The following is an 11060-nucleotide window of genomic DNA, read 5'->3' on the forward strand; positions in this document are numbered from 1 at the left end:
TGGGACAAGGCATGGGGGCACTGGGTGTTTGAAGGGTCCTGGGCTCTGCTTGGGTAAGGATGCAGGCAGGGAAGGATGCCATGTTGCTTTGGGATGCCCTGTCCATCCCCAGGGCTCACCTTCCTGCTTAAACCTTCCCAAAGCTGTTGGAAGTCGCTCAGCTCAGGCCATGCATGTTAAGTTCACCCTTAGCCATGCATGGCCCACAATGGGCTGGATCCCAAAGGAGACATAGGCCACCAAATCCAGCTGCCTTTTCTCTCTTGGAGACAAATCTCTCACTACAGCCCAGGCAACGGGGACAAAACAAACACAAATATTGAGCAGGAAAAGTTTGGCTGCTCCAACTTTTTGCCTGGAGCTGGCTGGAGCATCCTGGCAAAGCAAACGCCCTGCTAGTGTTGGTTCCAGTTTTCCTGTTAGCCCCCTATTTTATTAAACAGGGTCCTGGCCAGTTTGCTCCACCGCCCATCAGAGCAGCCCTGCGGGGCCAGGCTGACTGCAGGAGGGAGATGTGGAGCCAGGAAGGCCTGACCCCACCCCAGCCCTTATTGCTTCCTTCAGCAAGAAAGGAGCATCATGATCCTTGGTGACACTGAGGGACTGTTTGACTTTGGGAGAAATGCACGGGCAGGCAGCAGGAGGAAGCCAAAGGCTACAGCCAAGCATGGAGCAGACGTGGCTCCAGCATGCCAGCACCAACATGCTGCTGGTGCTCGGGGTCCTGCCTGCAGTGCCCTCCTGGGCTTGGGCATGTGTTGGGCAAGGCTCCTCTGCACACAGTGCCACACACACACACTGCCCTGCCTCCATGGGGACACCACAGGTGAATCCAGCAGACTGGCTGCTTGTACTCAGCTGAGAGCAGGAGCTGAACCAGAGCTGCTGGAGCACAGGAATGCAGTGTCACATCAAGGAGCAGGGCTGGCATCGAGTTTGGGACAGGCTCCTCTCCAGAAGCAGCTCAGCTCCTCCTCTGCCTGCAGTGATGTCGTCCCAGGGACTGCAGCTTGGCAGATGTTGCACTGATGGAGTGGGATTCCTCCCTTCAACACACTGCAGCCAGGTGCTTGTTCAGGCAGCCCTGGCTTGCAATAAATTTGATGCAAGGATTCAAAGCTGAAATAGCTCTTCTGAAATTCTTCCTAAACTATGGGAGAAAGAGTCAGGGTCTGATCAAAGATTTTCAGTCAGACCCTGGACCAGTATCCAACTCCACCCACTGTTCTAAGGGATTACAAGGCTGAGGCAGCCAGGAAATCAGTTTCAAGATGATCTTTCATGTCCCATGCACTCCAGGGACTGGATTCAAGAATTCGTGACAAAAATTTAATATAAAGGGGGTGGTTTGAAGTTTAGGGTGGGAGATAAGCAAGAGCTGGAGCTCAGGAGGGAGCCTGGCCACCAGCCCTGGTCCTGCTCATCCCTAGTGCAGCCCCTCTGGGATGAGCTCTCTTCTCTGCTCTAAACCTGACAGCTGTCTTGCAGATCACTTAGCAACAAACATGTGTGAAGCATTTGTCACATCACAGGTGTGCATCCAGGTCTAGACACAAGGCCCAGTCACTGCTCCTGCTTGATCCCTGGCATCATCTCCTCCTGTTGTTTTTGAAGCAGTGTGCATGAGGACACTCACCAGCCTCTCCGTAATGTGCACACGTGTTCCTGTGCCTTCAGTGGCTTCTCCTGGGCTTTCCTCCTGCTCCACTTAATTAGGCACTGAGGGAGAGGGACAGTAACCAACAATTAGGTGAGCTGGAGAAGTGCCCTGGTTTTCTGGCCTTGCTGCTCTGAGCACCTTGGGAACTAATTTCCCCCGAGAGAGAAGAAGGAGAGGGAGGGAGCCAAGGCTCTCAGAAACATGAAGCAAAGCAGCATCAGCTGGGAAGAGCAGACAGTGGGTTAAGTTGTGCAGGCATAATGGGATGAGGCAGGAGAGTCCCTGGGAAGGAGTGAGGCAATGGGTTTTGATCCTGACTCTGAATCAGTGGGGTTATGGGATTGTCATTGGGCACCTGGGAACAACAGGAAGTGTTTAGGAGTGGCAGGTCAGTGTGGCTGCCCAAACTTGGCTCTATGGTGCCTTGCCACTGGCATGGTCAGCTTATGTGGCTGTGATGTCCTGAGAACTGGCTCTCACCCCTGGAGCTTGTGAGGTTTGTCTACCCATAATTTTTCTGTGATCACAGTGACATCCCTGGGGAGGGATTACATCCTCTGCCGACTGTGTGCCTGGCCCAGTTGGAAACAGTTCCGAGCAGCCTCTGCCTCTCTTTCTGCTGCCAATTCAAGGCCTTGGAGCTAATCTCCAGTGTTGCCAAGAGATCAAGTCTTGGCCCTGCTGGTAATGGTGTGATCCCAAAACATTTCAGGAACAGAGAACTTGAGATGCTGAGCCAGATGCTGAGCTCCTGGAGAAGACAAAAGGGGATGGGGGATCTGACAGCATCCAGGTGAATCTGTAATTCAGTGAAGGCTATGTGGGTGATTGACAGAGATGACACTGTCCTAGAGTGACCTGGAAATGCAATGGGAACCAGCTGAAGTGCAGCAGTCTAAGGCCTGGGAGCATCCAGCTGCCCTCCTCACTGGCTGGGAGCTACCCAAGAGGTGCTGGGGGAGCCCCACGAATTTGCTGCTGCAGGACAAGAGGAGGATGCTTGGAGCCCTGGTGCCTGCACCCCACTGGAAGTCTAAGTGATCAGAGACTTTCTTGGTCCTGGTCTCTCTGAAAGGTTCACTGTTGGCCTTGCCAAGGCCAGAGCTGTCTGTACATCTTACCAAGAAATTCCTGCCAAGATGTGATTTGGCCAAAGTCCTGGAGGCAGGATAAATCAGTCTGGATTTGCAAATACCAGGCATGTGTGCTCAGACACACCCCACCAAGAGCAGCCATTCCTTATCTGCATCCACCTCTGCCAATCCCCCTTTGCTCAAGGTTGTCTCAGCCCTGGCTCGGCTCCTTTAACTTCAAATTCCATTAGGCTTCAGCAGCATCCTCTCAGGAGGCTTTTGAGAAGGATTGTGCCCCATTTCCACTCAACTGGGGAGCTCTGGCAAGTGACACAGCATTCAAGGAGTGCATGCAATAAAAATCACTCCTTTGTCCCCACAGCAAATGGCCTGGCAGTGGCAAGAAACTGCTCTTCCATCCACAAATCACATGCAGCTCCTCGTGGGCTGACTCTACCTTCTCTTTCTCTAGAACTGGTCGTGCATCCCCAGGTCCATATTCTCTCCAGCTGAGGTCACTGGATATGAGATTCCCATCCCTGCTCTGCTGCTGTGGAGGGGAGAGTTACAGATTGCTGCTGTTGGGCTCTGCCTCACAGAGAAATCCCTGGTGGGGAGGAAGATCCTGTACCTGCCAAAATTTTCCCTGGATATGTGATATCAACTGGTCCTGTGCCTGGCTATCACACTCCTCTGCTAGGCTGGGTCCCAACTGTCCGTGCGTGATGCCACCAGCGGAGGAGTGACAAGGGGCACAGGTCCAGCCACCAGCAAAGGAGTGACAAGGGGCACAGGTCCAGCCATGCAGAATGAGAGAGGCTCTGGGGGAGGGCTGGGGGAGAGGAGTCCATCCGGGTGAGACACATCGATCGCCTGTTATGTGATACATTATTCATGCCCAACCTGGGCTGCAGCTCAGGAGAAAGTGGTGAGCACGCACTTCTCCTCAGGAAATGTGCCCCTGAGAGAGGGAGAGCGCTGGGCTGCAGCTCACCAAACACCCTGCTAGGCAGTCACAACATACCAGCCTCCTTCTGGCTTCTGTGCCCACATCCACTGGTGCTCAGGGCACCAAAGACTGGCCAGTGAGTCCCAGCAGCCACTGTCACATTGTACCAGGGAATGTTTCTGCCCAGAACTGGTCTCTCTAAGGGCTTTTCTTTGCTGGGACACCCCAGTCCTTTTCACAAACATCTGTGACTCCACCTTGACCAACAAGTAAAAGATGTTCTGCTTCCTAGCCTGGACATGAGCACAGCACTCGGCAGCAAGGGGTGTGGGCCCCATCATGCTTGCCCAGGGTGATGTAATGGTGACAGAGAGGAAGGCAGGGGCATACAATGAGAACATGGCTTCACACTGGATGACATTCAGTCCCAGCCTGGATGGGTGCAGTCCCAGGGCAGATCACATCTGGAAGACTTTGGAGAGTATACTAAGGAAGGGACCTTCCTCCCGAAATGTCCAAGCAACCAGTGCACCTGGAGAACGCATCCCTGGCCAGCTGGGGCTTCTCTGGGAACTGATCCTGTTCCAGTGGGGAGCAACATTCACATGGACTTCAGCCCAGCTGTCTGGGGGAGCCATGGTCAGGGCAGCAAGGCACAGTGGTGTGACAGCAGGATCACCATGGGAACTGCTCCCCACCACTGCAGGAACCCCTTGGGAAGCAAGGCAGTTGCATGCTCCATGGGACAATCCACTCACTGTGGCACTTGGCATGATGCCACCACACTGCAGAGGGACTGTGGCTGGGAGGAGAGCTGGGCTGGGGTGTGTCAGGCTGGAAGTGCTCTGGCATTTGGGCTACGGAGGGATTCTAATGGGGAAAAATTAGGTTGTGAGGCATTAAGGACAGGCACACTCTACATTTTGAGAGGTGTCCTTAGAGATGCCCTGCTCTTGGTTTTACACCCTTCTGCCCACAGCAGCACGGCCATGAGGCAGGGGGGCTCACACCCACCCCTCCAAGCCCACGGGCATCCCTGTGATGCTGCTTCTCTTCCTGAACCCATTCCTTCCTCCTCCCAGCACTTGGGGATGTGCTGCCTTGCCTCTCTGGAGGTTTTATTCTGCAAATAAACCAGCCAGGCCTGGGACACCGCCTTTCTCCCTGGAAATATCCCTGCTGTAATTCCCAGCAGACCTGAGGTCGGTTCCATATGGCTGTGGGCTCCCCGCTGCCCGGCTGCCTCGCTGCTTCTCCCTGGTGCAATATGGCACCTCAAAGCCCAGCGCCAGCACTCGGGGATTAGCTCGCTTGTTTCTCCTGTTGTTATTGCTTTATTAGCTAAACCTAACGAGGCAGCATTTGTGCTGGCCCTTGAGGGCAGGTGGCCAGGATTTATGACTGCAGCGCTGCCGGGTGACCTGGAGTAGAATCGGGCATTCAGTGCAGGGGAAGAGAGAGCAGCACCCGCATCCCTGGGGATGCCGGGAGGGCCGGGACAGCTGCGCTGCCCAGCGGCTTCTGCCGGTGCCGTGTTTGCCCCGAGGGAGCTGCCGCGGGCCGGGGGCGCTCGCTGGCATCGCTCTCGCCGGAGCTGGGAAGGACGCTGTGCCATGCTGAGAGAGCGCCCGCATTGCGAGAGTCACAGCTGGCACGGGCACGGCGCGGCTCTGAAGGGGCATTTCACTGCTCAGACGGCCGCTGCGCATGAAAAGGGCATTGTAGGGGAGCGTGTGTGGCTGGGGAGCAGCTGGCGTTGGCAAAGCATCGCCGCGTCTTAAAGGGACACAAAGACCACCGCCTCCTTCCCCAAAGGGCATGTTGGAGCTGGGGCGGGGGCGGGGAAAGGGCAGGAGATCGCTGCGGGGGCAGTGGACATCACTCTGGGGCCGTGAGCACAAAGGGGACAGACACGCAAGTCTTGGCTGTCTTCATTTGGGCAGATGGGTCCATGCTCCAAGCACCCAGTGTTTGGCATGAACACGGGAGTTGCTGTCCTGTGCCACTTCCCACCAAGGGGTGCCATGGGGTGCTGCACCCCTGAAGTGGTGACCCCACATCTGCCCAGATGGTGAGGAATTACTAAAAACCCCTTTGCTCCCCTTCTTCTAAGCCAGTCCCAGGGAGCCCCTGGCCATGGTCCCTTGCAGAATCAGGGCACCTGCCCCCACAGCTGCCCCCATCCCTGTGGTGCCCGTGCTGTGAACACCTCTCCCATGCCCTGCCCAGGGGTGCAGCGCTCCCCCGTACCTGTCTGCCTAGGCCTGGTTCACACCAAGGGATCACAGAAGTTTCGTCCTGAAACTGGTTTTTGAACGGGCTTGGCTCACCCAGCGTGAAGAGCAGGACGGGCAACGCTTTATTTCAGGCGGCGGCATAAATCAGCCCCTGCCTGGTGCCGGCTCTGCCAGACGCTCCCCTGGGGAAGCGGAGGCAGCCGCAGGGGATGTTTCTTCAAGGCCGAGTTTGGAGCTTGGGGCTTGAGTACAAATCCACGGCCACGTTCAGGTTCAAAATAGAGACCAGGGACACACAAGGGACAGGCAGGACCCTCCGGCAGCAGAGGAGAACAGCCAGCTGGATGCTGTGATGTTTCAGCTCACCACTGCCAGCTTTGCTGGAGCCACTTTGCCAAAACAGGGTGCATAAAGCAGCTTGGGAATGCTTGGAAGGAGGCACGACTTCCTCTGAGAAAGGACCAGAAAGAGACTGGGACTGCAGGAGAGTCGGGAGGCAGCGGGGTGCAGGGGAAGGAGCCACAAAGACAAAAAGCACTTGGAAAAGTCCTCGGCAGCCAAACCCACGAGCCCAGACACGCCGCAAAGCACCTCTCACTTGGGAGCCGCTGCTTGAAAAGAGCCTTTGAGGAAAAGCTGGGGAGCACAAACACGTTTCTCCTCCTTGCCCTGGAGGGAAAGCTCCCGCTCCACAGCAGGGTGCTGCGCCCTGCATGGAGGAGGACACTAACTGGGGGGCTTGTCACAGCATCCCCGCTTGGGAACGGGGGGTTGGGGGTGAGCAGAAGTAAGATCCAGACTTTCCAAGTGCAGGGAAGGGGGGATTCTGCCTTGCTGCTTGCCCTGCTGTCGTGACGGGGCTGCCGAGAGCGGGGTGAGAGGCTCGGGGGTGGCCGCATCGCCCCCGCCCCCGCCGCCCGCTGCCGGCAGTGCCGCTCTCTCGCGGCAGAGGGCGCCCCGCTCCACGCTTGAGAGTGGCGGCACGGGGAGGGGGGACAGGGACAGGGGGCCGGTTCCCAAAGCCCACAGCAAACCCCATTGCCTCCCGAAACAGAAGCCCTGCCACTGCCCCGCAGAGGGTGAGGTGGTGTGCATCCCTGTATCCCTGCTCCCTGCATCCCTGCATCCATCTCTGCATCCCTGCCCCGTAAAGGGTGAGGTGGTGTGCATCCCTGTATCCCTGCTCCCTGCATCCCTGCATCCATCTCTGCATCCCTGCCCCATAAAGGATGAGGTGGTGTGTGTCCCTGCATCCCTGCATCTCTGCATCCCTGCCCCGCAAAGGGTGAGGTGGTGTGCATTCCTGCATCCTTGCTTCCCTGCATCCCCGCCCCGTGAAGGACAAGGTAGTTTGCAGCTTGCATCCCTGCCCTTGGCAGGTCCTGCCCCTGCCACTCCAGCCTTCATATTTCCTAAGGATCCTCCAGAGCTGGATGAGGCTCAGAGTGGCACTTCAAGGATGATCTGTGGAGGGAACAGCTGTGATGTCCACGTGGATGAAGAGACACCAAGGGGACATGATAGAAGGTTAAGCTGCTATCCCAAGTGTCAGGGAAAAGGTGAGGATGGGTGACAGTTCCTGCTGCCTCCAACAGAAAAGCCATTGGGGCAGCAAATGAAGACTGAAGGTAGAGAAGCAAAATGTGTAGGTCACTCAAGGACTCCCTATAGGATTCCCCACAGCAAGAAGAAAAATCCATGGAAGTCTGTTAGATACAAAAGCTCAGACACCCCTGTGCTGAGAGGTGTCAGAGATGAGAGGGCCATGGTCCATCCTGTGGTTCCTGCTCCTGCACTGCTCCCTGCACATCTGAGAGACATCCAGGCTGGCAACCATGGGCCAGTGATGGAGACAGATATCTGGGCTGTACTGCTTCCCTTCTTGCTCAGTCTGGAGCAAGAAAAATTAGAAGCTAATATGATTTTTTGGAATTTTTTTTTGTTTGGTTTGATGGTGGGTTTTTTTTGTTTGTTTGTTTTTTTGTTGTTGTTTTTTTGTTTTTTTTTTTTTTTTTTTCCTAAAAGAAAGCAGTTACTCCTACCCAGGAATACCTGTCCCATCTGGCTTCTGAGTTGCTCATTTTCATTGCATGAGCAAAGGACCAAGAAATAGACCATAAAAATAACTGCCTCCAGCTGAAGCTCTCTGGGAAGCTGGGATACGCAAAGGAGGTGGATTTAGGGGCGGCCTGTGACATAGGATCTAGGCTATAAACCACCTCCTTCTGCTGCAGGGACAGAGGCTGTGCTCGTGCAGAGGAATGATCCGTGCTGTAATTCAGATGCTCCTGCAATTGTAGAGTGTGTCAGTGCTGGGAAATCCCCAAAGCTCAGGGCCAGATTAAGAACTGGCTGCAGATTGTAGAGAGATGGATTGGAATCATGGCACGGTACCCTCCAGCAGCCCCTCAGAGCTGCTCCTGCCGTGTCTGATGCCACCGGTCCCTGCTGCCTACGGGAAGGAAACACTGGGGAAGGAACCAAAACAAGAGGATGAGGAGCTGGCACTGTGCCCTCAGACTCTGTGCTGATCCTGATGGCCCTGAGCTGATTACCAGCAGCTTGATCTCTCCTCTAATGCCACAGTGCAGCCTGGTGCCCGTGCAGGGCTGCCTGGGGGGAGCTGGTACACCTGGCTGCCAGCTTTTATGGATGCAGTTGTTTCCAGCCTGGCTTTGCTGGCTCTGCATTGTTTCTCACCTTGCCCAGCAATGAAGTGCATAGTGCAGGGAGAGAGAAAGCATCATGCTAAACCACCCTCACCTGAATGCCCAGGCAGCCTGGCAAGCCTTTGGCTGCCAGCCTGATGGCCAGGAGTTACCAGCATTGCTCAGGAATGAGAAAGGTCTCCTGGGGACAGCACTGGGATGACAGAGGACACCATGGGAAAAGCCACTTTGCAGCAGGCAGCGCTTGGGAGGACAAGGACTGGTGTCACAGTCACAGTGAGGGAGTGGCACACTCGAATGCAGGTTGTGTGTCTCCCCAGACAAGAGCCCTCTCACCTCTGTGACCCTCTTCATCCTCCTGTCCCCCTCCCAGGGCTGGGACACAGAAAATATTTTTTGTGGTTTTCCTTACACTACTGCTGTCAGAATTTTTTTCTGTACAGGAAACTTTGCAAAAGTCCTTGGGGACACACTGGAGGGGGTAGGGAGGGCTGTCAGACCCCAAAGCAGAAGGATCCCATAGAAGGACAAGCAGACTGTCCCACATGTGGACTCTAGAGCCCCAAACTGCCATCTCTGTTTGCAGAAGACAACGCTCAGCCCTGGGCTGCCAGCCTTTCCTGACAAGCCATGGCACACTGAGCCTAGCCAGGCTGGGATCTAAATCACAACAGCTTCCTGACTGCCTGCACACAAGGGAAGAGGGGAGGATGCTGCTTCTCTCCTCTCTGTGCTCCCCTGGCCTCCCTGAGCTGCCAGGAGATGCTCTGGGCTTTTCCTCTCCCTAGCCTTTATCCCTCTGGCTGACAGCCCATCACCTTGGCCTCTTGGCTGCAGGGCTATGAGGTTCCCACACATCCATTGCCAGCTGAGTGATTTCTCCTGGAAGTTACTCCTTTTCCTTGTCCCTTTTCTTGCCCCACAGTCCTGCCAGGTGGGTGTTAAACACCACACACACTTCCTGCTCCCTGTGCCACAAGGTGCCCAGGGTGTCATATCCAGCACTGAGACTCCCTGGGGACCTCATGGATTTGGGACCCTCTGGGCACTCAGACAAATGGTGCCACAGGCACTTGGAGAAGAAATGTTATGCTTTATAGAAGGAGAATTAAAGTCTGGGGCTGAGAGCTAAAAACTGAACAGAGATGCTTAAATAGCCCAGGAGCTATAGGACATGCTGCTGGGGATGTAGTTGTGAGGCCAGGTGGAAATTTGAAGTTGTCTGGTAAGTCTTTGTTGATGTTAACACACAGCAGAATGGTGAACAACCTAGTGGATTGTTCAGAGAAATTACACCAGGGTGAAGACCATCCTGAAGGTCTGGCACATCCACTAGTTAAAAAAACAAAGAATGAAACTGTAGGTAATAATCTGACATGAAAGGAATCACACAGGACACAAAATAAAGTGACTTTGGACCTGCTGGAAGGCAGGGGTTGTCCTGATTGGTTGACCTGATTCTGCTTGTTCTGGGAAAAAAAAAAAAAAAAAAAAAAAAAAAAAAAAAGCTGTTCTGGCTCATTTAAGTGTGATGCTCCATAGGGTTAATTTTTCCAAAGGTGAAAGGAGAAGAGAAATTCAGATTGGGAGGAATAATTTAGAAAAAATGTGAGAAAATATTGTGAGCTCTTCAGAAAGAGTTTTTCATATGTGGCATGTCACAGTGCAAACAGAGAGGAAATGGGTCTGGCTACAGGCCCATTCTGATTCAGTGGTACACTGGAAACCAAAGAGCTACAGATGACAAGTGGAAGAGAAGAAGGACTGACTAAAAATCAGTCAATATAATGGAAATTCAAGATGTTGATTACAAATGTTAAAATAAAACAAGCAAAAAAGTCCATACAGGGCCAGGGTGAGGACAACAGAAGAGAAGTGCAGGTAGACGGAGAAGAAAAGAAGCAACAGCATTGATACAGTCTCCACCTAACATCGTGGAGATGATAAAACTGACAGTGATACATAAAAGCTGATGCGCTCAGTAAGTAATTCCAGGAGGGGATATACTTGTATCACATGAGATATCATATAGACCACTGGAATCTTAGAGCTTAGAGATATTAAAGCACACACAGGAGTAAACTCACAAGCCCAGATGAGTCCTTGGAGAGCTGGCAGAGGTGTCCTGCCCTACTAATCCTTATTTGCAAGAAGATCAGAGAAATGCTAATGTTTTGCCAGAATTTCTAAAAAAGGCAAATGAGATCACTGGATAAATCAGACCTGTTAACCTGGCATCGTGCAAAAGAGTGGAAGAAAATCTGAGCAATAGCCAACACAGAGCTAACAGAATATAAAGAATGAATTGCCCAGTTTTTGTGGTAATCATGTTTGGGTTTGGTATGTGAAGGTCACTGCGTGACTACAACATTGTTCTTGTGAACACTTTGACTGAGAACTCTGAGATGCAATAGGATAAAGTATTTCCTGCAAGAGTTAGAGATGACCTCTGTTGATACACAGGAATCTTCC

The sequence above is a fragment of the Zonotrichia albicollis genome, chromosome 9 (genome assembly GCF_047830755.1).
Source record: "Zonotrichia albicollis isolate bZonAlb1 chromosome 9, bZonAlb1.hap1, whole genome shotgun sequence".
Classification (NCBI taxonomy): Eukaryota; Metazoa; Chordata; class Aves; order Passeriformes; family Passerellidae; genus Zonotrichia; species Zonotrichia albicollis.